This window comes from Dermacentor variabilis, chromosome 9, assembly GCF_050947875.1.
Source record: "Dermacentor variabilis isolate Ectoservices chromosome 9, ASM5094787v1, whole genome shotgun sequence".
Classification (NCBI taxonomy): Eukaryota; Metazoa; Arthropoda; class Arachnida; order Ixodida; family Ixodidae; genus Dermacentor; species Dermacentor variabilis.
Window position 1 is genome coordinate 22,617,476 of NC_134576.1, and position 26,983 is coordinate 22,644,458.

Sequence of the window (26,983 nt, forward strand, 5' to 3'; positions counted from 1 at the left end):
GTAGAGCTTGGGCTCGCTCTTTTCGCACGACGCTTGTAAACGTGTGCAAGAAGCCGCTTCGGAAAAGGTCCCACGTCGTTAAGGTGGCTTCCCGATTCTCGAACCACGTCCTGACGGCGTCTTCCAATGCGAAATAGACATGCCGCAGCTTGTCGTCGCTGTCCCAACTGTTAAACTTAGCTACCCTCTCATACGTTTCGAGCCAGGTTTCCGGGTCCTCGAATGTTGATCCGCGGAACGTCGGAGGTTCCCTGGGCTGCTGCAGCACGATGGGGGACGCTGGGGCTGCCATTGGGGTTGCCTTGTCCACAATCTTCTTGGTCTTCTCAGGTAGAAGTCCGTGCTCCGGGGGCAGCTGTTGAAGACGGTGGCTTGCTCGATGCTCCGGGACTACGTTGGTGTTCTCTTTGTGCTCCGGGCTTGGATCGCGGCTTGTCGGGGGCGTCCGGTACATGAACGAAAAGCACCTCCACCAGATGTCACGGGGTAGTGACGGTGAAGAAAGCAAGAATACGGTGGAATAGAAAACTAGCTTTTATTGGGCGAACCTGTGCCCACAAAAACAGGCTACACTTATAGCACAACGATAGCGGCGAACACGGTCGGCGATCGTCGGAAATCTGATCAGCGGGTCAAGTGCGTCGGCTTTTATACAGCAGTCATCGAATGTTCCAGACTAATCGTTCGGACCCGCATGCCTTCCACAAAGTTCTACAACATTCGAGTCACGCGATGAAATCAGATAACACAAGGTTCGGCGACAACACAGCGGATAGAAGCATCGATAACTTTCCAGAAACTTCGGATACATGCAGACGCGTCCCGCGCTGTGCGATAACATTTGTTAGGCGGCGAAACGTGGTCGCCTGTTAAATATAAGTACACGTGTCAATATGATGTTGATGTTGCTTTCACTGCTCCCAATAAGCTAGGTAAGATATGCGCTGCCGTACAGAATAACAAGGAGCGGGTAAAAGGCAAAAAACGAACAGATATTTGTCCAGTGAAGCACAATAAGAACAACAGTTTTACTGACTGTCGTATGGGTGTGGTTTATAAAATTCCCCTTAGCTGTGGCCCGTTCTACGTAGGGCAAACGGGACGCTGTATCAATCAGAGGCTAATGGAACATAAAAGGTAGTTAACCGGTGGATCGCCTTCTAATCTTTCGCTACATTGCCGAGATTGTAACTGCACGCCAGAGTTAGATGAATGCGCGATATTGTACAGGCATAAGAATGAAGATACGCGTCTTATGGTAGAGGCATGGTATATCTATAATGGTGGAAGTGCGTGCGTGAGTCAGCCTTCGATTACCTTACATAAGGAAGAGATTAAGTGCCTTAACAGTTATCTCTCACGTAGACCGGCACGTGTACCCGACTGACCATTCTTGTTACCATTCTTGAGCATGCGCAGATGAGTTTTGTGTCTTCTTTCTTTTTTCGCCTCAGTGCTCCCTTCAGTTGACACGGCGTTCGTGTTGTCCACTTCTATACTCTTGTGTCCTGTCTGCACGCCTCAGTTCTTTTTTGCATAATAAATCCTTACCAACTAGCTCAGCTTTCTGTCGTTCTAATAAGTTGGCTTTAATGTTCAATAATTTCACACCAGAACTTCGACAACCTAGGGCGTGTTATTGTTTTCCATCGGGCCGCGCACACGACGTCTCGAAACCATTCTTCTGTGCTCGCCCAGCAGGTACTGACAGCAGCAGGAGCAAAACGCCGGTGTGCAAGTGACCACAGCTGTGTCACAGAGCCACCGCGCTGCGATCACTTTGGCGGCAGTCAAGTGGACACGCTCCACATTTGTCAGGCATCTTATCCGTGCTGGAAACACTGGGAGGCAGGCAGTTCGAAAAAGCGGCCCTTGCGGCGCACCATGTCTCGGTCGTGGGTTCGTTATGCCAGTTGTGCGTCATTCTAAGCCGTTCTGTACATTTATACTGATAATTAACTGGAGTCATTAGCTGTACTGATGCTGTTTGCCGTGTGTTTTGCATTGTTGCTTCGTGACATCGGCTGTATTGCGTGTTTTCGCAACGCAGATCCCGCCACAATGGCGGGATCCGCGTACGCCGCCTTCGTTGTTCTCGGTGCGTCTTTGTACATCGCACGTTCGGATAACACTTTTTCCGGTAAGTGAAATACTTCGCACTTCGTTTTTCGTCAACAAAGTGAATATTTTAGGTGTTACCCACGACAATTCTTGATGGATGGGTTGGATGATGCCCTGTGGGTTTTCATCATCTTTGCTTTTATACGAGGGTTCAGCGTGTTAGTCTTTGTGGTTAACGTAGCACGAATCAACCGAAGGGAGTGCATTCGATGAGGACGCGCTGGCTGTAATCCTGAACCAGATTGAACTCGCCATATTTTGTGTCCTTTTGTTCTTGCATGGGTTACAGCGTTGCGTGCGCGCGCGCGTGTCAGTGACTATGCAGCTTGTAGCGTTCCCACTTCCAATACAATTCCAAATGCAATCGGCTGCTGATGTGAAAATTTCGCTGGTGTATTGTTCTAAATAAGCAGCAAAATTTTTAGCCTAGTAGGTGCTTCATCTGGGATCGCGATCACGAGTGCTTGGCATTTATTAATGAATGACTGCGCGCGACCTCATTTGTAATAGCAAATCTGTCTTTCAACTGACTTGATGCTCTCTTATTTTGTTCTTTTCACTCTTTAGACGGCTGGGCATACTTCTTGTACCTTGGCGCTAGCTGAATGACGGGACCTCATCATGATCAGTGTAAACCAATGTACTGTACCCTCTCTTGTCCTCCCAGTGCTTTGTGTATGGGTTAAGGCCAGAGAGCGCTTCGTGGTAAAATAGCTAGTTGGTGTCTCACAAACGCGCATTTTTTGCGCTGGTCCCTTATAAGCTGCCAGTATTATAACCAATTTCTCAGTGCCAGTGTACATACACAGTTCTACTATTAGTTTCTTTAAGCCTTATAGAAGTTAACTGTAGGTAGTCAGTGCTATGTAAGAGCTCAAAAATTAAATCTGTTGTGTCGTCATTTACCAGTATTCCATGCATGAGTAAAAGATTACTACAGCAGTGTACATTACACCTTGATTTTTTAATGCACAAATGTATTCAAGCCAGTATGTGTTTAGTTATGGATTCTAAATGTTTTCTGTGTGATTTAGTTCCTTTACAGGAATTTACTGTAATCTATTTCAATAATATAATTGGAGGTGCTATCAGAATTTAGCAATTCATTTGCCTTGGCACATTAGGCTGCCAGATTTGACTTTTCACTAGGTGGACAATTATTGAACATGGACCATTACTTAAATTCATCTTTTTGTGTGCAGTGGCTTCTCAATTGCGAGTCATTGTAAATGCTCAGAATTTTCTGAGGCTATATATGCACTTATTAATTTGCTACATATACAAACCACTTTGCACTTTCTAGCGCAACAAGCATGTTAACACTTCCAAGACAGTGGGCAATGTTATCGTTTGATCACATCTTGAGATACTTCAAATTTTTAGGACGTATCATCCAAGGTGATGCGTCGTTGATGTGAGGTATTGCCAATTAGGGTCACATGAAAATATATCAACAAAAATGATTGATCCAGCCTAGAAGTGTTGCTTTAGGACACTACTTTATCACCAGTCCTCCTTTACATGCTACCTGCTTACCCTGTACTGTGTCATGTTTAAGTTTGAAAAAAAGGCAACAGCTAGACAGTGTAAATGCCAAACTTACTTTTGGTTTAACAATATAAAACGCTATTTAACCGTTTAGTTAGGTTAGCACATCATTTACCTGCAGAGTGGATTACTGTTCTGAACTGATTATATATTGCAGGAAGCTTCTCAGACTTGTTTGACAAGTTGATAATTGCCCTTTTAGCCACAACACACCATATAATAATTTGAAGGTTGACTTTGTCTGAATCTGCTCTGCAATTGCATAACTATATGCCAGGAAACATACTAGTAATTTTAAACATCACACACATACCTTAAGATACCCGTAATTTAAGAGAAAGGAGTGCTTAAATTTATTTTTAATGTGGGCCAAACTTCTTAGCACATATTTCTAATTGAAGTTACAATCTGAACATTCCTATTTCTTCTCTCGCCTTTTTCTCCTATTCTGTGCAGGTATTGCTTGCCTATGTCTATAAGAACCTTCGCGTGTGGCCTGTGACATCAAGCTTTTGTGGGCAGCCAGTGCTGTGCTACGAAGGCTGGCCTGCTGTAGTAGCGGCGGCAATCATCATTAAGGTTTATGCATCACCTTTGCTACTATTTGTCACTCTTGTGAATTACACTTTCTGCATATATCTAATTTATTAGGTAATAAAGTATGACTATATGACATGGTGTGAAGTAGATGTCTTGGTGCATTTTCGCTTGCAATCGTGTTTTATGGATGAAAAACTCATCGTACAGTGTATTAGAAAACAACAACATATTATGATTTATCTTTCAGTTCCGGTAACATGCAACGTGCAAGGAGTTTACCAATGGGTGGTATGCCGAAGAACTGGCCATTCTGCGTGATGCTGTGCAAGCAGTGGCGTTACCTTACAAGGGACACCCACAAAGTAAGTTACAATTTACTTTTAATGAGGCATGGACATAAGAAAAAAATATATTTATATTTCCAGTTATAGTGGTCTGCGGAGTGTTTTTCCAGATGTGAACTATCCTTTATTTCTTAACGAAGCAATTCAGGCTATCTTGCCTCCTGCAGCTGACACCAGTATGTAATTTTTGCCCGAACTGCAGCATCACTGACAAAATGTTTCCCTGCTAGAATCTATTTCAATTCGGTGGAGACCTAGCAGGGCGAAGTTTTGTCAATAACGACGTGTTTCATGCAGAGGTGTTCTTGTTTAAGTCCATGGACGAACATTGGCATGATATCAGCATACAATACAGATCTTGTTTTATTTACAAAATAATTCTGACAGGCGGCATTCAATCGATTGATCTAAGTAAAAAGCACTAATTGACCAATGAGGCTGTAGTGCGCTATTCCCATGGTTCACATCTGGAAAAACTACCTGTGCATCCCTCTATTTGACAATATAAACATATTTTTCTGATGTCCGTGCCTCGTTTAAAATAAATTGTAACTGTGGGCAAACCTCGTGTTACTGTAACAGCTGCCGCAAGAATTTGAGGGAATGTCTAATAGAAATCTTGAGTTGTTCTTGTCAAGCTGTCCATTAGCCAACTTTTAGCGTAGCGTTAGCAGGGCTTACTGAAGTACTTCTAGACGTCCGTGGCTACTAAATGTCTTGATCAAGACAGCTACTAGACTTTTGAATTAGCCGTTAAAGACATCTTTTCGACATCAAATAGCTGCTTCCGTGTTTCGTGGGCAGGGTAGGCTCCGAAGTGGGCGGCGGGAATTTCTGCTGTATACAGTAATGCAACATATGGCTGCTAGTTTTCCCCCACTCCCTGATCGCTCCCTGAAGAGGGGGCGCACCGATGAAACGTTCCAACTTTCTGATGAAACCAAAAAAAATATTTCCGAAGTGGCATGTAACCAAGTCAACATGAAACCAAGACAGCTCCGTACAATATCCCCATTTGTTGCAAAATGTCTAAGAGAAGCAATCGGCTCTGGTTAGAAAGTAACTAAGATGGGAAGCGGCGACCTTTTGGAAGTGCGTGACAAGCATCAATAGAGAAAACTCACAAAACTTGTTGCGTTTGAAAGTGACATATTCATGTCTCTGTAGGCCCTTACCAATCAATGAACACTGTGCGTGATGTCATTTCTGATGACATCCTCCTTGAACTCATTGAAAGCGAGCTGTTGGATCGATGGCAAGACCAAACGTGGTAAATGTGCAACGAATTAAGTTAAGGCGCGATGACAAGGAAATTCCAACAAAGCATGTAATAATAATGTTTGGAACAAGTGAACTGCCTGATTCAATAGAGACCGTATATTGTAAACTTCGCGTACGACCGTACATTCCCAATCCGCGCCGATGCTTCAAGTGCCAGCGTTTTGGGCATGGGTCTCAGAGCTGCCGAGGGCGTGCTAGTTTGCAAAATGTGCATTTAAAAAGACCACACCTCAGACGACTGTTCTTCCGCAACCCACTGCGCTAACTGTTACGGAGACCAACCCGCCTATTCGCGATCGTGCCCGTCATGGAAGAAAAAATTGAACTGAAGGTCAAATTAAACATTTCTTTCCCCGAAGTGGCAAACGTTTTTCTGTTCACAATCAATGAAATTCGTCCTACAGTGATGTGACGCACCGGGGGGCCATGCCCCATCCTCTGGCGCGAGTCACAGCCGTGCGACTCGCGCGGCAGGAGCAGCCACTGCTTGTGCAGACAGGCCCGAAGAACCCCCGAGCGTGTCCGCTGAGCGGGCGTCACCCAGCGCCTCTGAAGAGGCGATGGATCTAACAAGCACTACTCCGGCGTCTCGGACGCCGAAGGAACGACGTAGCTCCGTGGAGCGCGCCAACAAAAAAGAAAGATGCCGTATCCCGGTACCTGGAAAGATCTTGTGAGCTAACGTAATTGATTTCTTTTGACACGCACCACAAAACACTTGCAATATGGTCACAAAGATAGTGCATTGGAATGCGAGGGGTCTAATACACAATCTTGATGACATTAAGGAACTCCTTCACAAGTTCAATCCAGGAGTGCTGTGTGTGCAAGAGACACACCTCAATCCTTCACACACGAACTTTATCAGACAATATGCCATTTACCGCAAATATCGCAGTGACGCTTTCGCCTTGTCAGGCGGTGTTGCTATGATCGTTGATAAGGGTATGGCCTGCGAGCATTTACATCTGCAAACTCCCCTTGAGTCAGTGGCTATCAGAGCCGTGCTGTTTAATAAGCTAGTCACAGTTCTCTGCATATCCCTCCCAGCCATCAACTTTCCAGAACAGAATTCCAGAGCTTTATCGCACAACTCTCCGAACCTTACACTGTAGTAGGCGATTTAAATGCACATAACACCCTCTGGGGTGTTATGTGCGCTGTGTCTGGGGTGTTAGGGCGCTTATTAGAAAATTTCCTTTTATTCACAAGTGATTGATTAATTGATTAGTAGAGTTTATTGGCGCAAGGGCCAGATGTGGCCAAAGAGCGCCAAGTCGATGATCCGTGCTTCTCAATGATATATGGGTGTTAATTGCAGGGAGTAATGAAACACGGCTGTATAGTGGCCTAAAATATTCACTAAAAAGTGCAAAATATGCATGTGGTGCAATGTGCCTGTAAAAGCACCTAAAATTTATTCGCTCTGAAGTGCGTAAAATGCAAGTATCTACATATTAAGAATGACAGTGACTGATCGTTTCTCCGATGACAATAGATGTTTCGCGAGATAGGGATGATCAGTAAAATATGTAGTATCTGTAGCACTAGTGCCTCAGCAAGGCCTTGAAAGCAAGGGCTGGGAGGCAGGTGCTCTAGAATATATTTCACTGCAGCTACGACCTCCAGGTGGAGGCCGTGCTACAAGTAGCCTGGCCAAATCACATTCAGGGTGTCAGTTTGAAATAAAAATTTTAATACTGATTGAAAAGTAAAAAGGGGTTCATTGCTCAGAAAGAATGCTGGATGTAACGGTATGTGTTGGAGATAAGCGGAGGGAAAGTACTTTTTTCTTTCTGCCTCTATTTCAGTGCATTGAATAAGGACATGAATAACTGTAAGCCTGTTGCCACATTTGGTACATGTCGGAGGTTAGCTTCCCGTCAAAAGGTAGGAGTGAGTGCCGTAAGTATGTCCTATTCTTAATCTACAAAGAAGCACTTCCTTATACCTTGCTGTTCTTTCAGATATCCAGTTCCCTAATTTGGGTTTGATAACGTGTAGCTTATTCCCTACTGCATTATCCCATTGATCCTGCCAGTACTTCCTCAGTTTATGGCGTAAGAATGGCTTAAGTTCTGTTGCTGCTACGGGTTTATTCACATCCGTTTCATTAAAGGTGACTGACGTTGCAGTTTCGTCAGCAGCTACATTACCTTTTATGCCCCTATGGCCAGGTACCCAACATAGGACGATATTTTGGTTGTACATTAAGGCTAAGCATGGTTGTGTGTATAGTTAATTAAAAACAGGGTTCGTATGTTTCCGAAAACTCATTAGGGCCTTTATTACGCTTAACGAATCTGTGCAGATGATGGCCTTATTGAGATTTCTTTGTCTGATGTGTTTTACAGCTGAGAGTATCGCGTACGCTTCAGCCGTGAAAATACTTGTATTGGGATTTAGAGTAGCGGAGGTGGAAAAAAAATGGCCCAAGAGCTGCATACGCGACACCAGCAGATGATTTGGAAGCATCTGTGTAAAACTCGGCACAGCAGTACTTCCCTTGGAGTTCGAGGAAGTGTGATCGTATGTGTGCCTCAGGTGCATGTTTCGTTATTGCGACAAAAGAGAGAGCGCACTCCATGGTCTGCCATTCCCAAGGCGGTGGAAGGCGAGTGGGAGGCATTAGAATGTTTTCTGGGAGACTGATATCTGTTTCTTCTGTCATTGCTTCCAAGCGCAGGCTCAAAGGAGTTCTAATAAGTGGGCGGTTACGGTAAAGTCTGGCAGCGGACAGGTCGCTAACATTGGAATGGCATGGATGTTCGGTGTCTGATTTTACCTTAGTGTAGTATGATAAACTTAAGAATGTTTTTCGTAGATGTAAGGACCATTCGTTGGACTCAACGCACATACTTTCAATAAGGCTCGCTCTAAAGGCGCCTGTTGCCAGTCCTATGCCGAGGATGTGGACTAGGTCTAGAATCTTTACCGCATTCTGTTTTGCGGAGTGGTACACCACGGCTCCGTAGTCGAGGCGTGATTGTACGAGACTCTTATACAGGCAAAGCAGACACTTCCTATCACTGCCTCAGGTTGTTCGAGAGAGCAGCTTGAGGAGGTTCATGGTCTGCAGGCACTTTTCTTTAAGATATTTTAAGTGGGGGATGAAGTTAAGTTTTGTGTCCAGGATAACACCTAAGAATTTGTGTTCAGGGCTGACAGTTCCCGCGAAACACGCAAGCAGCTATTTGATCTCTAAAAGATGTCTTGAACGGCTATCTTGAACGGAAAGTCTATTAGCTGTCTTGAAGCCATGGACGTCTAGAAGTACTTCAGTAAGCCCTGCTAACGTTACGCTAAATGTTGGCTAATGGACAGCTTGACAAGAACAACTGAAGGCTTCGTTTAGACATACTCTCAAATTTTTGCGGCAGCTGTTACAGTTACACGAGGTTTGCCCACAGTTACAATTTATTTTAAATGAGGCAAGGACATCAAAAAAAAAATTTTTATATTGTCGGATAGAGTAGTTTTTCCACACAGGTAGTTTTTCCAGATGTGAACCATGGGAATAGTGTAGCACAGCCTCATTGGTCAATTAGTACTTTTTACTTAGACCAATCAATTGAATGCCACCTGTCAGAATTATTTTGCAGATAAAACAAGATCTCTATTATATGCTGATATCATGTCAATGTTCTGCCCATTGATAGCATGCCCATTGACCTAAACAAGAACATATCTGCATAAGACACGTCATCAGTAACAAAACTTTGCCCTGCTGGATCTCCAACAAATTGAAATAGTTTCTAGCAGGGAAACATTTTGTCAGTGATGCTGCAGTTCAGGTAAATATTACATGGTTTCAGCTACAGGGGGCACAACAGCTTGACATCAGTATACGAAACAGAACGCTGTGCTGCAATGAATTGTTAAGAAATAAAGGATTGTACACATCTGGAAAAACATTCTGCGAACGACTTTAACTGGCAATATAAATATATTTTTTTCTGATGTCCATGCTTCATTTAAAAGTAAATTGTAACTTACTTTGCGGGTGCCCCTTGTAAGGTAACGCCACAGGTTTGTACAGCATCACGCAGAAATAATGGCCAGTTCTTCGATACACCATCCATTAGCGAATTCTTTGCACGTTGCATGTTACCGGAACTGAAAGATAAATCATAATATGCTGTTATTTTTCCATATACTATACGATGAGTTTTTTCATTCATAAAAGATGAGCGCAAGCGAAAATGTAGCAAGAAATCTACTTCACACCATGTCACATAGTCATACTTTATTACCTAATAAATGAGAAAAGATGCAGAAAGTGTAATTAGCAAAAGTTACAAATAGCAGCAGAGGTGAGCATGGATAAATCTTGAAGATGATTGCCGCCGCTGCCAGAGCAGGCAAGCTTTCGTAGGAGAGTACTTGCTGGCCACAAAAGCTTGCTTTCACAAGCCACGCGTGAAGGTTCTTGTAGACACAGGCAAGCAATACCTGCACAGAAGAGGGAAAAAAGGCGAGGGAGGATATGGGAATGTTGAAATTGGAACTTCAATTAGCAATATGTGCTAAGTAAGAAGTTTGGCTCACATTAAAAATAAATTTAAGCACTCCTTTCTCTTAAATTACGGGTATCTTAAGGTATGTATGTATGTGACGTTTAACATGACTAGTATATTTAATGGAATATAGTTATTAAATTGCAGGGCAGTGTCAAGGACAGCCTTGAAATTAATATGCTTTGTGGCTAAATTAAAATAATAATAATAATAATAATAATAATAATAATAATAATAATAATAATAATAATAATAATAATAATATACAATATAATTAAGTAATATAATATAATATTATAATATAATAATAATTAACATGTTTTGTGGCTAAAAAGCTACTTATCAACTTGTCAAACAACTGTGAGAAGCTTTCTGCAAAATATGATTAGTTTAAAACAGTAATACACTCCGCGGGTAAATAATGTACGAACTTAATTAAAAAGTTAAATAGCGTTTTATATTGTTAAACTAAAAGCAAGTGTGACATTTTGCACTGCCTTGCTGTTGCGCTTTTTTCAAACTTAAACATGACACAGTACAGAGTAAGCAGGTAGCATGCAAAGGAGGACTGGTGACAAAGTAGTGTTCCAAAGCAACACTCCTAGCTGGATCAATTACTTTTGTTGATATATTTTCATGTGACCGTAATTTGCTTAGGGCAATACCTCACACAAATGATGGAAAACCTTGGATGATGTGTCATACAACATTGAAAGTATCTCATGATGTGATCAAACGATAACATTGCCCACTGTGTTGGAAGTGTTAGCATGCTGTTTGCGCGAGAAAGTGCCTGCTGCTAGCCTGTCTGAGTAGCTCTGCCTACATTTATCGTTATTTTCGTTATTTTCTGGTAATATTACCGGTCAGAACGGTTCAAGACGTCTGTCGACTCGAAAAGGTACCTTCCGTATCGGAGAGCGACGGGTGCTGCGCCACCCACCGCCTCACAAGGTGCTAGAAGTAACCAGGCTGGCACCGACGAGCACCCCGCCATGACCTCCCAAGGGCTGACACCGGGTCAGAAACGGCAGCTGGTTTGTACAAGCCAGCCTGACTGCAAGCGACAAGACACTGGTGAATCTGAAGACGAGTCAGCTATCATCGATGACGAGAACGTGGCGAACGCTTCAGACCTAGACATGGACGAGGGTGGTTTCCGAATTGTGCGCCATCGTAAAGACAGGGCGGAAGGCATTCCAGTGTTAATCACTGCAACATCCGAAAGAGATGATTTAAGGCAAGTAAACCCTATTGTCCTGTATTCTCAGCTTGAAACGATTCTCGGTGGAGCACCAGTGAAGAGCCACTTCACAGCACACGGAGCACTGCTCTTAAATGTAGAGACAGAAGGACAAGCCAACGTCCTTCTAGAGACCAAGAATATCGGTGGCATAGTCATATCTGCCCGTGTCCCACACAGTTATATGAAAAACACGTGCATTGTTAGAGGAGTCCCTAAATGGTACTCGGATGAGGAGCTGCTCACCTACCTGAGACCTCAGGGAGTATTCCATGCAAGAAGAATCATCCGTCGGGTCCAAACTTCATCATCTGAATGGGAGTCAAGGCGCACTAACTCGGTGGTTCTCACATTTGCTCCAAATTCTGAACGCCCGGAGAAGATCAACCTTGGTTTCACCAGACATGAGCTTGTCGACTACGTGGAGTCACCACCACGCTGTTTTAAGTGTCAGCGCTTCGGACATATCGCTAAGTACTGTCGTGGGGAACAGAGGTGCAAGCGCTGTGGGGGACCTCATGACTTTAAGTCGTGTGCAAGTAAAGACAACTTTGTGTGTGCAAATTGCGGCGGTGACCATCCTGTTAGCTACGGTCGATGCCCGGCGCGGACAGCTGCTCAGCGAAGAAATAAGATGTTTGTTCTGGGTCCAACGAGTGCAAGCGCACCATCGAACACGAAGAAGACGTCCAGAGCGCCACAACTAACTGGTTTGGAAACAGAGTACGCATCTCATTTCCCGCGTTTCACACCGATAAACGAAGTTATTGAGCCAACGCAAACGGTCACAGCGGCTGAGAAACCTGTTCGAAAAGAGTCCGAAAAGCGCACCTATGCGGCCGCAGTAAACCGACCTCAAGTACCACTTGGCAACTGTCAGCAGGAAAACTGCCAGCATGTGATACGCGCTTTGTTCACGGCACTACGTTCCCACGTCGCGAAGATGCCTGCTAGTTCAACGAAGGATATGCTGGAAGCAGTGCTGGCTCTTGAGTCAGTAATACTCTGCTCTACTTCCACATACACTCAGTAGCATAATGGCAATGTCTCGCCCACTTGGTCCATTCCGTCGTCCAAAAGTGCCCTTAATAATGCAATGGAACTGCGCCGGTATTCTACAGCGTCTTTCTGAACTCAGCCTTTTCCTTCGAGACATACCTATACCAATTCTAGCCCTCTCGGAGGCCGGTCTCCCAAATGGAAGGACGATCCCAGGGTACATCAGACATGGAAATCCGAGTATACCATCATTTGCAAATGGAAGTGCGATGATATACATCAGGCGAGAAATACCTCACGTCACCTTACCAGTGCAAGACCTTTGTTCTACCTTCTTGGAAGTCGCCGCTGTGCAAGTGTGCCTAGGAAAACGAAAACTCAGTGTGGTGTCGGTGTATATAAGTCCGCGCAGGAAGGTCTCCATGGAGGCGTTCATCAAGGACCTTTGCATTCGTTGCCCCTCTCCTATAATAATCTGTGGGGACTTTAACGCACATCATTCGCTTTGGGGAGATAAGACTGCAGATTCCCGAGGCAAGGAACTAGTCACAGCCGCGGAAGCTGCTGACTTGTGTATCGCGAACGATGGCAAACCGACTTTCTTCAGACCACCAGATTCATGGAGTGCCATAGACCTCGTGATCCATTCTATAGACCTTGTCGTATCGTCAACAACGGCCCCAGACAGGATGGGCAGTGACCACTTTCCCATCTTCACCAACATCACCGGATTTCACACTGCTGGGCGACAATTCTGTGCTGTGACCCGCTGGGACACATACAGAGAAGCGTTGGACGAATCCCCTGGTGAGCTGTTCGCAGATATGCTGCGGAGCAAAAGAGTGGCTACCTCAATGTTGAAACTGCCAGATCATTTCCCTCCTCCTGATTTGAAACTTAAGAACCTTTGCGCAGCGCGTAGGAGAGCGGAGCGAAAACTAATGAGAAAAACGGGAAATCCATCTGCGAGAACTGAATACAACAGAATAAACGCTGTCATCCGTCGTCACACAAAAAGATTAAGACGAGTTCAATGGGCTGCTTTCTGTGAGAGTTTATCGGCGTTTACTCCCATGACAAGGATATGGGGAGTAATGAAAAGCCTATCCGGAAAGATTCGCCTACACAGGCCATTCGAAGCACTTGCTTTAAAGCAAGGAAAAGATTTGCAACCCCTTGCAGAAGATTTTGCAGACGTATACACATCTGGCAGATCAGCAGGAGTATCGAACCCTCTGTTGTCTGAAGCATTCCATACCATGGATACGCCGTTCACCTTTCGTGAGTTGGATTTGGCGCTTAGCAAATTAAGAAGACGCTGTGCTGTGGGTGCCGATTCGATCAGCAATCAGATGCTGACAAATCTGCCATATGAACGAAAACGAGCACTTCTGGACATATTTAATCACGTCTGGAGCACAGGAGAGATCCCAGAAGCGTGGAAGACAGCATGGGTGGTGCCAGTGCTCAAGTCCGGAAAGGATCCTGCAAACCTCACCTCATATCGGCCAGTGTCACTAACATCATGCGTATCAAAGTTGATGGAAAAACTAATATGTATGAGGTTAACATGGTATCTTGAGCAAGGAAATAGACTGCCATCATGTATGACCGGATTTCGTCCACGGTTGAGTGCCCAGGACAGTGTCTTGGATCTACTGAGCCATATCGAGCACCATCGCGTAGACGGCCTTTCCACACTCGCCATCTTTATGGACGTTGCCAAGGCATACGACTGTGTGCTTCATACAGGCATCATCAACGGACTCCGAGCCATGGGCGTCTCGGGAAATGCTCTTCGATTCGTCCATGAATTTCTCAGTGATCGATGTGTACAAGTTAAGCTGGGAAGTATAATGAGTGTCAAGCGACGCATTTCCTTCGGCGTCCCACAAGGAAGTGTCCTATCCCCCTTGCTTTTTAACGTTGCCATGGCCAGCCTTCCAGACGCCCTGAAAGTAGGTCGGACGGCAGTTAAAATGTCCATCTACGCAGATGACATCTGCATTTCGATCTCGGGGTACCCACACAAACGTTTGGCCCGGATAGCCCAGGCAGCAATCTCCACTATCGATCGCCACTTATCGACGCTTGGCCTATCCTTATCAGCAGAAAAATCAGCCTTCATGCTTTTCCCGGGAGTGAGACGCAAGTCAACACGTCTGACGCTGAATATCAGAGGGCATTCAATTCTTCGTGCACCTCATGTTCGATTCCTGGGCGTCACCATCGACAACAAGCTACTATGGCGTGGTGCGGTCGAAAGTGTTGTGGCTGCATCGGTGCAAAGAATCAACGCACTTCGTCGATTGGCAGGTGTACGTTGGGGAAACAATCCTATATCCATGCTTAAACTGAACGCTGCACTGATAACAAGCCGCATTCTCTATCAGCTCCCTCTGATATCACCGTCATCGAGTCAATTCGAGCGCTTGGAGGCAGTGCACAGAAAGGGACTTCGCTTGGCGATGGGAGTTCCAACGGCGGCTTCAAACAAGAAAGTCACTAATGAGGCAGAGTCTCTTCCACTCCGCCTCTTGGCATCTCAGGCCTTGCTGACGCAGCTATTAAGGCTGGGCGAGTCACGCGCAGGCACGGCGCTTCTCCGGCGGCTAAGATCAAGAACTCGCTCACATTTCCATGCGGCGCTGAACACCTTCCGATTTTTAGGATTGGAATGGCCTAAACGAAGTCGCCTTGGCCCGCCATGGTCTTTTCCGGCCGTTACCTGCAGCCTCAATGTACCCCACCTTCCGACGAAACGCACCATTTCAACTGCCGAAGCCAAGTTTATTGTGTTGGACCACTTGAGCACTTTGTTTCCAAGCCATCTACAAGTGTACACAGACGGTTCGGTGTGTGCACAAACAGATAGCTGTGCAGCGGCATTCCGCATACCATCCCTTGATGTGTCATGGTCTGGCCGACTGGATCGCGTAGTTTCCTCTACAACAGTAGAAAGCGCCGCAATCACCGCGGCTTTGCGGAAACTACGTGCCTTTTCTGCACGAGATGTCGTGGTGCTGACGGATTCCAAGTCAGCATTACAAAGTTTACATCGGGGCCTACCTCTAGAGAAATTTACAAGGCAGTCTCTGGCACTGATTGACGACCTCAAGAGCAAAGGATTTAACATAAGGTTTCAGTGGATTCCATCACACGTAGGAATTGATGGAAACGAGGAAGCTGACGCCCTTGCACGCCTAGCGCTGACATGTGTCCCCAAAGTGAAAGCTCCAAAAGCTTTTCAAAACCCTAAGGATGCAATCCGCCTTCACTTTAGACAGATGCACAAGAATCCACACGAATCCTGTGTGACTCATGGATTTACACGCGAACAAGCGACGCTTTTATACCGCATCAGGACCGACTCCGCATACACCCCAGCTTGGTTATTCAAGACTGGGCTTCGCGCTTCCCCACTCTGTGTTTTCTGTGGTGACATTGGTGACATCGAACATTTCATTTGGCTATGCCCACAGTTTGACACAGAAAGAAAAGCGTTGGTCGACAACCTGCAAAAAAGCGGTCTCATGCACAGGACCTTTGAAGACGTTGTTTTCCCCGGAGGGCCCGCGGCATTCAGGAAGAGAGCGCAACGCCTGCTGATAGCCTTCCTGCGAGACACGGGTCTCATCGACACCTGGTGACACATCCCTGATCTCAACTTGAAGGAGGATCAGGCGGAACAATTGCCGGCTATGTATGCCAGGCTAACCCCGCCTGCTTCAACATCACCACCACCACCACCACCACCACCACCAGAAAGTGCAAAGTGAGTCGTATAGGTAGCAAATTCATCAGTGCATCTATAGCTTCAGGTAATTCTGAGCATCTACGTTGACCCGCAATTGAGAAGCCACCGTACACAAAAAGGTGTATTCAAGTAATGGTCCATCCTGAATAATTGCCCACCTAGTGAAAATTCAAATGTGTCAGGCTAATGGGCCAGGGCAAATAAATTGCTAAATTCTGATAACACCTCCAATGATAGTATTAAAATAGGTGACAAAAGACAGCACAGGTAAAATTATAGTTATAACAAAATTTTAAAAGCACCTCTTTAAACTGCTGGAACCCTCAGGATCATGGCTGTTCTACAGGCACATCAATTGTAGCAGCAAAGCATACCTTTTACAGGACACATAAATCTTAAATTAGACGGCTTGCTGATGCTGTACAGTAAATTCCCGTAAAACTATATCATACAGAAAACATTTAGAATACAGAACTGCCCATACTGGCTTGAATACAATTGTACATAGGGAACAAAGGTGTAATGCACACTGTTGTAGCAAATTTTTACTCGTGTATGGAATACTCATATGACACAACAGAGTTAATTTGTGTGTTCTTAATTAGCAGTGACTACCTACAAGTAAATTTTGTAAGGCTTAGGGAACTAATTATTAGTAGAACTGTGTATGTACACTGGCACTGAGAAATTGGTTATAATAGTGGCAGCTTATAATGGACCAGTGCAAAAAATGCCCGTTTAAGTGACACCGACTATTTTACCACGAAGCGCTCCCTGGCCTTAACCCATATAAAAAGGACTGGGAGGACCAGAGAGGGTACAGTACATTGGCTTACACTGATCATAATGAGGTCCCGTCATCCAGCTAGCGCCAAGGTACAAGAAGGATGTCCAGCCGTCTGTAGAGTGAAAGGAACAAAATAAGAGAGCATCAAGCCAGTTGAAAGACAGATTTGCAATTACAAATGAGGTGACCCAGCCAGTCATTCATTTATAAATGCTAAGCAGTTGTCATAACACTCCCAGATGAAGCACCTACTAGGCTAAAAGTTTTGCTGCTTATTTACAACGAAATACAAGTGACGTTTGTACATCAGCAGACGGTTGCATTTTGAATTGTATAGATAAAGTAAACATTGCAGTTATATTTTTGTTTTGCTATAAAGTGAGAACGCTACAAGCTGCATCGTCACTGACGCGCGCGCACGCAACGCTGTAATCCATGCATGAACAAAAGGACACAAAATAGGACGAGTTCTGTCTGGTTCAGGATTACAGCCAGCGCGTCGTCTTCGAATGCATTCCCTTCGGTTGATTCGTGTTACGTTAACCACTAAGACTAACAAGCAGGGAAACGTTCTGACTGGTGCTGCGGAAGTCGTGGAGCGCGGTAGTGCTGAACTGCTGAACACAAGCAGAACCCTCGTATAAAAGTAATGACGAAAACCTGCAGGGTAGAAGAGCCCATCCATCAAGAATTGTCACGGGTAACACCTAAAAAATATTCACATTGTTGACTAAAAACGAAGTGCAATGTATTTCACTTACCGGAAAAAGTGTTATCCGAACGTGCGATGTACAGAGACGCACCGAGAACAACGATGGCGGCGAACGCAGATCCCGCCATTGTGGTAGTAAGCCGTAGGCGAAAACGCGCAATACAACCGATGTCACGAAGCACTGATGCAAAACACACGGCGAACAGCATCAGCAGAGCTAAATCACTCCAGTTAATATCCAGTATAAATGTACAGAACGGCTTAGAATGACGCACAACTGGATAACGAACCCACGACCGAGAGATTGCGGGCGGCATGCAGTGGCCGTTTTTTCAAACTTCCTGCCTCCCAGTGTTTCCAGCACGGAATGAGATGTCGGACAAATTTGGAGCTTGCGTCCTTGACTGCCGCCGAAGTGATTGCAGCACAGTGGCTGTGACACCGCTATGGTCACTGCAACACCGGCGTTTCGCTCCTACTGCTGTCAGTACTCGCCGCGCGAGCATAGAACACAGGCGTCGTGTGCGTGCCCCGTATGGAAAACAATAACGCGCCCTTGATTGTTGGAAGTTGTGGTGCGAAATTATTTAACATTAAAGCCAACTTATTATGTTGCTTTCAACGAGTTCGATTTGTCTGTGGAGTCTTTTATTCGCTAACGCGGACGGCCAACGGTAACCGCACTTTAACACGTCGTTTGGCATTTTATGCACTCTTAGACAAAAAGATCTAAACAAGTTCTTGAGTTAGACCTTCTGAATGTGTTTAAGAAAATAGACTCTAGTGACACCAGTACTGGGTTTCGCCGCAGGTAGAATTTATACTAGCATATTCCAAGTGCTGAGGTTATGTTTAGAAAAAAATTCTATTTTCAGTCTTGTCATAGACCAAGACGTTTGTAGCCATTTGTAGCCGTTTCACGAAGTTTTTAAGAGGTTTTGTGTTTCGTGGGTTAGTCTTTCTCCATTAAGGTTAATATCTAGTTGTGGTAGTACACCTCTCTTGTTTGAAAATAGGACACATGTGCTTTTTTGGGGGGGGGTTTATAACTTAAACCATTCTCGTCCGCCCACCTTGAGAATCTATTCAAGCCAAGCTGTAGCTGCCTCTCGCAAATGCTAAGATTGCATGACCTGAACCCTATCTGTACATCGTCCACATAGACGGAGTAGAAGAGTGTGTGAGGTAATACGATGTAGAGGGAGATCATTTTTACAATAAATAACGTACAACTCAGTACTCCACCCTGCGATACACCTGTCTCCTGTATGAATGGTCGAGACTGCACGTTGCCAACTCTAACACGAAATGTCCTGTCAGAGAGATAACTTTCAATTATTCTCAGCATATTGCCGCGAATACCCATTGCACAAAGATCCCGAAGGATCCGGAAGCGCCACATAGTATCATACGCCTTCTCCATGTCAAGAAACACTGATAACACAATCTGTTTGTGGACAAAGGCATCCCTGATGTACATTTTTATGCGCACAAGCTCATCTGTCGTCGATCTGCTTTCTCTGAAACCACATTGATATGGGTCTAATTTCTTGTTTATTTATAGATAGTGGACCAGCCGGCTGTTTAACATCTTCTCAAGAACTTTGCATAAGCAGCTCGTCAATGCTATAGGCCTATAACTATTTGCCAAAGAAGGGTCCCTACCCTGTTTCAAAATGGGAATAACGATGGCCTCTTTCCAAGCAGAAGGAATTTGGATGGAAGGCCATATAGAATTGTAGAGACAAAGAAGGGTTTTTTGTGATTCAGACTGCAGGTGTTTTAGCATTTCATATAGGATGCGGTCAGAACCTGGGGCAGAAATGTTGCAGCTATTTAGTGCTGCCTGAAGCTCCGCCATGCAAAAAGGTCTATTGTATGCCTCGCATTTTGTGCTTTTCCGTTCTAATGGTTGTCTTTCTATTTGCCTTTTGTACCTTTGGAATGTTTCAGGGTAGTGCGACGAGCTGGATATCTGTTCGAAATGTGCGCATAGAAAGTTCGCCTGATCTTCCATGCTGTCGCCTTGAGTATTCACCAAAGGCAGCGAGCAAAGCTGTCGACCGTTTATACTCTTCACTCTATTCCATACCTTTGTTTCATCAGTGTAAGAGTTAATGCCCGATATATACTTTCTCCAACTCTCTCTTCTAGCGTGTCGCCGCGTTCTCCGACCCTTGGATTTGACCTGTTTGTAATTGACTAGATTTTCTGCCCTCGTTGAATCCCGAAGTAAACCCTATGCCTTGTTCTGCTTCTTACGCGCTATTCGACGCTCATCGTTCCACCACGGAAGACGGCGTTTTGTGGACAATTCACTTGTTACAGGGATACATTTGGAGGAAGTGTCAAGGAGAAAAACCGTAAAATATTTAACCGCGGCGTCTATGCTAAAAGCGCACATGTCGTCCCAGATTAAAGAAGCAGGATTTTTGAACTTTTCCCAGTCAGCTGAGTCTGTTCTCCAGCGAGGTAATTGTGGAAGGCATTCATTAGACATTCGTGTACTTAGAACTACAGGGATATCGTCACTCTCGTAAGGGTATTTAATAACTTTCCGTTTAAAGTAAGGTAAAAGAGTAGGAGATGCAATGCTAAGATCTATTGAGGAGTATGTTTTGTTTCCCATGTTATAATACGTGGGCTCCTTCCCATTAAAAAGAGATGCACCTGAAGAAAAAAGGAACTGTTCAATCAAGCGACCTCTGGCGTCGCAGCGCGAGTCGCCCCATAGGTTGCTGTGCGCATTTAAATCTCCAAGCACAAGATATGGTCCAGGTAACTGATCTATTAATGTTTGGAATTCTTGTTTGTGAAGCTGAAAATGCGGCGGTATATATAGGAAGCAGATGGAATTATCAGTTTATTTAAAAGTACAGCTCGAATGGCCACTGCCTCAAGAGGTGTTTGTAGCTGTACGTGTTGACAGGCTATAGACAGCTATGATGGCTACGCCGCCTGATGATGCGAGGGCATCATCGCGATCCTTCCGAAAAATAACATAGTGACGAAGGAAGTGTTTATGTTTAGATTTCAAATGGGTCTCTTGAGCACACAGCACTTCTGGAGTTAGTTCATTAAGGATTTCTTGGACATCATCGAGGTTGCAAAGCAGGCCTCTGATATTCCATTGAATAATCAGTGTATCCATATTAAAATAGATGTTGTGCTATGTGTCAAAGAGAATGAACTTCGTTTAGCTTACAGTGCCCTTTTGGGGTCCTGTAATTGGAATTTTGTCTTTCATGGAGCGGTCGAAAAAATAGCGCCGCTCCTTAGGCGTCAACTGCGCCTTCTGACTGGGTGTTGTGTCCATGGCGTCTTGCGAGGCACTGGACACGCGCTCTTGCAAGTGGTGTGTTTTCCGTGGAGGCCTTGTCTCGGAAGACAAGGCCTTGTAGCCCACCGTGCTGGTGGTTGATGGGCTTGTGTTGACCTCTGAGCTGTGCTGACTGGTGCCAGCACTAGCAGAGGCCTCCGCTGTGGTCAGATTCGGGAGAGGTAGGGCAGCCTTCGCTGCTCCCACAATGGGGGCGGGTGGCGTTGCCGCTGTTAGGAATGGCCTGCCGAGGTGGCAACATTTTTTCAGCCAGCTGCAGCTGCGAGCGTTGCGAGCTTCCCCGAAGAGAGCCATGGAAGCCTGCCACAATTGCTGCGGTGATTCGTTTCGTAGGAACCAGCGAGGACAGCGCTAACTAACCATACACTTACTTCAGAGAACTGCGGACTACGGCGGCGTCAATCCACCGGGCGCCTCGTTCGGAGATGCCCTGCGGTACCTTTTCACGGGCCTTTGAAGACGCCAGACAATGGGCAGTGGCGGAGGCCACTGTGCGAGGTCCGCTCTGGAATTTAGAGGCGCCGGCTGGGGTCGGGCGTGACCACCTGGCTACGGCGACGCAAGACAATGGACACCACGATGGCCGTGTTGCGAAGGTCAGCTCCGAGTGCTGCGAAGGTCATCTGCCCTCGGAGGGGGGGGGGCAGTGAAAGTGCGTACGTGAATGTGTAAACCGTCCCGCAGAGAGGCGGCTTGTTTACGATGCCGTCGAACGTTTTGCCTCACCTAGGGGATCTAGGGAACATGAAGTGAAGTCTTTATAAGCGGCTGTTGTCGGCTGCTAGAGTGTGCTCGTCGTCGTGCTCTGTGCTCGTCAATGTACTCGTGAGCTGTGTGCTCACTCGTTTGCTGTATGCTTCGTCTTGCGGGCTCCATTTGGGAGTCAAGCTAGACTGTGTAAATGTAACCCATGTTTAAAATGTAATTACTGTAAATAAATCCTGCTCACCTAGTCCTGTCACCCCAAGTTCCTCCGATCGTCCTACAAGCCCGACTCCAAATCTTACACCGCACGCTCGCTATGCGTGGCGGTGGCGTCCGCCAAGTGCCGTTGTGGTACTGCCCCCCGACGTACCACTTCGGCGAAAGATGCGGTCTGTGGAAATGTTGGTGAGATGCGTTGCCTTGCTTCTCTGAAAGTTATGTTTTCCTTTACCTTTATTGCAATTATTTATTTTTCTTTCTTCCAGACGGCGCATGATCGAGAATATGCAGGCTGGCCACCATTACAATTGCTACAATGCGGCTCAGCCTTACAGTCATCTGTAGAGTGATCATTGATGCCACATTTCGCACGTTAGCCGCCCTCGGCAGCTCTGGGAAGCGTGACCAAACCTCTGACATTTAAAACAACGTCGCGGGTTTGGGATGTACGGTCGTACTTTGATTTTGGTATATGCAGTTTCGAATGTCTTTGGTAACGTGCTAGAGCCAAAGGTAACTATCAGGTGTTTAGTTGGCAGTTCCTTGTTGTCACGTCTGATCTTTATTTTTTGTACACTCATTACGTTTTCATCCTTCCAGGAGTTCTTCTTCGGTCAAGTCCATCAAGTCAATGCCAGAGATTACGCCTTTGGCCGTATTCATGGTTCGGTGTGCTGTTACACTGACAGGGATGTCTCCAAGTTGTACAAGGTTCGTTAGCTTGTCATATTGTGCTTTGTCTTCCAATTCGAGTAATAGGTCCCCACTGCCCAGCTTGGTGATTTTACAGCCGCCTCCAATGGTCTCAGTGAGATACTTCGCCACGACAAATGGTGAAATCGTTCTTGCTTTCTTGTCAGGTTTATCACTGTGGACAACGTGAAATTTCGAGAAAGTCTGAGTGCCTTTTAGAAAAAACTGAAATGTAGCATCGGTGCGCCCCCACTTAGAGGGACGATCGGTTGAGAAAGGGTTGGAAGTTCCCATGAAATATGTTCAGTATTCAGCGACGATGCCAGTCACCCACCACCGAGCCCAACAAGAGAACAAGGCAGGGTATGTGGTGAAACAAGCCCTACCATGCCAACTGTACGTCGTCGCTATAACCACATATGTTATAACCAAGGTGGGCAAAAGCACACCAGGTTAACCCTCGCAGCCAGGAATCTTGGAAGTTATCTGAAGAAAAAAGAAGACAGGAAAGACTAAAAGTGAGAGGGAAAGACGAAGGTGTGCGAAGAAAGACAGGAAAAGGCGACTGCCGATTTCCCCCAGGTGGGTCAGTCTGGAGGTGCCGTCTATGTGAAGCCGAGGCCGAAGACGTGTATTGCCTCCGCCGGGGGGATTTAAAGGTCCAAACACCTAGCATCGGTTCAACCTCCAGCATCCCCCTTTCCCCAGACACGGCTAAGCCGCGCGCGGCTACACGCGGGAGGGTCCAACCCTCGTGTGCTCGGGTACGTGGTGTCGCAACACACCAAACGCCTGCTGAAGCAGATGTCCCTGCGGGGTTTATCCACAAGTGCATACTTACTAAACAAGAAAGAACCCACATTCTACGGCGTGGCAAACAAAACGTTCTCATCTACAGAATTAAGTGTAACATCAAGTACACTCGTGTCGTACCTGGAGTGGAACGTGATCGAAAATCCATATGGGAGTAATCATTCCCAATTGTCTTAAAATTAACAAAAGGCGATAAGTGTTCTCCACATCTGCCCCATTGGAAGGTCGATTGTGCTGACTGGAAACGATACAGAGAGCTGACACATTTGACCTGGGATGACATCTGTACTTTCTCAATCGATGATGCAGTGTCCTATTTGAAGGCATTTATAACTGATGCTGCATCAATATATATCCCTGAAACGAATGGATCGCCCTCTAAACGACGTATTCCTTGGTGGAATGAGCAGTGTAAGGAAGCCCGCAAAAATCAAAATAAGGCTTAAAGTCGCCTTCGCGACTGTCCAACTACTGAGAACTTCATCAGCTTCAAGAAAATAAAGTCGGAAGGTAGAAGAATGGGCCGCCGTGAGAAAAGGAAAACCTGGCAAAAATACATCTCTAGTATTAATTCATATACAGACGAAAGAAAAGCCTGGAACAGGGTAAACAAAATGAAAGGCCGTGAAACTCATCCTCCACCATTGCGGAGCGACTGCCTCTGGGTCGGAAAGGATATAGTAATCAACCTTACAACCGTCCAGTTAACATGGGGAAATTTCAGGTTGCACTAAATGGCTGTAACAAGTCCGCTACAGGAAGTGACAGAATATTGTATTAAACGATCAAACACCTACACCTTGAAACCTACAAAACACTACTATGACTTTTCAACTCTGCGTTCTCTGCCGGCTGCATTCCATTTGCCTGGAAGGAAGCCATAATCATTCCAATACTAAAAGGACAAGGGACAAGGACCCAACTTGACAAGTTGCCTATGTAAACTGTTTGAGAAAATGGTTAACCGGCGTCTCCTTCATTTTCTTGAAAGTAACAAACTATTAGATCCCCTTCAGTGTGGTTTCAGGGAAGGGAGATCCACAACTGATCACCCGTCCGCGTCGAGACGAATATTCGCTATGCTTTTGTGCATAAGCAGTTCTTTTTGTCAGTATTTATTGACATGGAGAAGGCTTGTGACGCCACGTGACGTTTCTGAATTCTCGTTGACCTGGCTGAAATGGGAGTCCGAGGCAATTTGCTGCATGTGATCCAAAGTTATCTCTCTAACCGCACGTTCCGTGTCAGAGTTAGTAATGTGCTATCTCGCCTATTTAAACAGGAAACGGTTGCACCACAAGGTGGTGTACTTAGTTGCACTCTATTCGTTGTAAAAATGAACTCGCTTTATACTATCATACAATGTTTTATTCTGTGTATGTGGATGAAGTACAAATATGTTTTAAATCATGCAGTATTTCTATCTGTTAGCGACATGTACAGCTTGGGATAAACAAATTGCCAAAGTGGGCTGGCGAGAATGGGTTTAAATTAAACCCGCAAAAAAGTATGCGTGTTCTCTTCTCAAACAAGAGTGCTATGTTACTTGATCCCGCTATTTACCTTAATCGACAACAGCTCCCTGTGAGGCATGAACATAAATTTTTGGGCCTCATTTTAGACTCTACGTTAATATTTATCCCCCACTTGAAATATTTGAAGGCGAAGTGCACGAAGACAATGAATCTTATGAATCTTTTGTCCCGTACATCCTCAGGAAGTGACAGAAGGTGTCTTTTGAGCTTGTATAAAAGCCTGATAAGGTCATGCCTTGACTACGGTGCTATAATGTATAGTTCTGCTACGCCTAGTGCCTTGAAGATTATATTCGATTCACCACTGTCTTGCTACAGGTGGTTTTAAGACTAGTCCTACAGCCTGTGCGTTGAATCCAACGAATGATCTCTACATCTACAAAGAACATATTTAACTTTCTCTTACGCCCTGAAAGTTAAATAAGATATTCAGCATCCATGTCATTTTACAATTCGCGAGTTGTCCACTGCCAGGCTATTCCGTAACCGCCCAGCCACCAGGCCTCCTCTGTCCCTCCGATCGGAAGCACTGTCAGAAGAAACAGGCGTCCCTCTTTTAGGGAATGTCCTAATGGCTCCTGCTCGGCTTTCACCACCTTTGGAAGGGCAAACTATCCAATGTGACATCTCTTTCTTAGAAATATCGAAACGAGCACCTGTGGCTCACATACAATCACATTTTCTTGAACTTAAAAAGAAGTATTCCTGTGCTGAATTTTACAGTACCTTCGAAGCCTCCTGGTGGTTCAGCACAATGCGTTGGTGAGCTAGTTGGTGCGAATCCATATTTGCTTTGTTTTGCGCTAAACAATAATTATGAATATCCTAGTGGTGTTGCTTACACAGCTTTTGGACCCTCATTTTCAACATCCGGGGCACTAAACCCACACACAAGTATCTTTACAGCGGAAGCATGCGTTATACTCTCGGCTATTAAACACATAAGGCTCACAAATGTCGCTAAGGCTGTTCTCTTCAGAGACTCATTGAGTGTCGTGAGAACACTAATTACTTTACGAAAACATAAGAATTCCGTTTTGAATTAGTTGTATAACTTATTGTGCTCCGCAGATATGTGCAACCAAGCGATTGTCATATGCTGGGTGCCTGGCCATAAAGGTATAAAGGCAACGTAGCTGCTGACGAAAATGCTACGTCAATGAGTTTTAGCGACAGAGGTGGTAATGTCCCCATCCCTGCCACAGAAGTAAAGTCTTTTCTACATCGTAAACGGAGGAGTCATTGGCAAGGAGAGTGGGATATAGGAACATTAAGCTACACATTGGGCAAAACCAAAACCAGGGAACTCCCCGCAGGGGCATCTGCGTCAGCAGGCGTTTGGTGTGTTGCGACACCACGGACCTGAGCACACGAGAGTCGGACCCTCCCCCGTGTAGCCGTGCGCGGCTTAGCTGTGTCTGGGGAAAAGGGGATCCTGGGGGTTGAGCCGATGCTGGGTGTTTGGACCTTTAAGACCCCCCGGCGGAGGCAACACACCTCTTCGGCCTCTGCTTCACATAGACGGCACCCCCGGACTGACCCACCCGGGGGAAATCGGTAGTCGCCTCTTCCTGTCTCTCTCTTCTCAAACCTTCGTCTTTATCTCTCACTTTTCCATCTTTCCTGTCTTCTGTTCATTTCTTTTAACTTCCTATTTCCTGGCGCCAAGGGTTAACCTTGTGTAATATATCCAGTCTTGGGCATATATATATATATATATATATATATATATATATATATATATATATATATATATATATATATATATATATATATATATAATAGGTTATAGTGGGAACGTACCGCTGGCGTACGCAGAATAGAATTTT